The following is a 1,550-nucleotide window of genomic DNA, read 5'->3' on the forward strand; positions in this document are numbered from 1 at the left end:
ATACCCCAGACAAGAATCACCATTTTGAATCTCTCTCATTTTCATCTCTTGCATATGCTGAAAGAGATACTTTTCCTTTCCTTTACCATTTCTCTGTACTTTACACTGTTCTGCTAAATAAATCCTTGGTAAATTTTTTCCATTCATGACATACTTCAAAATGTTTTTTTCTCTTGAATCTCAAGTTCCTGTGGTTTGCATGTAAATTGGGAAGGGGAGGGGATTCCCCTGCTTCTTGTGTTTTCTTTACTCCAATAACAATTATATAATGACAAAAAGATAACTTTTTTGCAATTTTATTTTATTTTGGAACTGACATTCATTAATAATATGAGGATATTTGATAGTGATAGTTCTGTAAATTAATGCAGTGTACTTTGAACACCTCCTCTAGTATATTACCTTTCTCTCCTTCTTCCCTCCTTTTTCAGATAGTGTTTGGTGGGGTTCATTGTGTTGTCTTCACATGTGTATAAGAAGTTTACTTCAAATGCCTTACTCCTCATTATCTTTTCCTTTCCCCTTCCCTCTCCTGCTGATCCCCAAGTATACATTTTCCTATTCACATTCAAGTCCCATTTATATTATTATGTTTTTGTCAACATCATCATCATCATTTTAGGTCTAGGTTCCACAAATGAGTAAGAAAATGCCATATTTGGCCCCTTTGAGTTTGGTTTATCTTGCTCAGCATGATAATCTACAGTTCTATAAATTTCCCTGAAAATCACATAATTTCATTTTACTTTATTTCAGAGTAACGTTTTGTGGTATGTATATACACACACTATATGTACATATATATATATACATATATATATATACACACACATATATATACATATATATATATATGCACATATCCTCAGCTGTTTCCACAGTTGACTATTGTGAAAAGAGCTACAATACATATGTGTATACAGGTATTTCTCTTGGATATTGATTTACTCCTTTTTATATATCCCCAAGTGTGGTATGGTGGAGTCATAAGGTGAACGTCCATGTCAATTTCCATAGTGGTTCCAGTAATTAACAGTTCCACAAACAGTGTAAGAGGATCCCTTTTCCCTCAACACCTTTGACAGCATTTGTTGCTTGTTTTCTTACTGATTGCCAATCTACCTAGCGTAATATGGAATTTAAGCATTTCAAATGCTTAGAATGTTGAGTGTTGTGCTGGCTTTGGCAACACATATACTAAAATTGGAATAATACAGAGAAGATCAGCATGGCCCCTGTGCAAGGATGACACGCAAATTCATGAAGCGTTCCATAACAAAGAAAGAAAGCAAAAAGAATGTTCAGTGTTTTTTAATGTATTTTTTTAACCATAACTAACTTTTATGGTACATAAGGAAATTGTGGCCTAGCCAGAAGTGATTTATGAACGCACCAGATGAAAGCAAAAAAGACAAAAGGATACACCTATCTTGGTTACTTCTACCTGCTATGTGGATACTTACCACCTTTATAAAACTCATTTGTTTTCATTTTTATTAGCATATATTCATTGTACAGGAAGAATTCGTTATGACAATTCCAGATATCCT

At 33.6% G+C, this 1,550-nt stretch overlaps 1 non-coding gene across 1 annotated transcript; it reads left to right on the top strand.

Annotated features, from left to right (window-relative positions):
- Positions 1–1,173: 1,173 nt before the first annotated feature.
- Positions 1,174–1,280, top strand: LOC141423575 (U6 spliceosomal RNA). The gene has a single exon (XR_012448420.1). It is a non-coding gene; the product is annotated as a U6 spliceosomal RNA (small nuclear RNA).
- The last annotated feature ends 270 nt before the right edge of the window (positions 1,281–1,550 follow it).

The sequence above is a fragment of the Castor canadensis genome, chromosome 5 (genome assembly GCF_047511655.1).
Source record: "Castor canadensis chromosome 5, mCasCan1.hap1v2, whole genome shotgun sequence".
Lineage (NCBI taxonomy): Eukaryota > Metazoa > Chordata > Mammalia > Rodentia > Castoridae > Castor > Castor canadensis.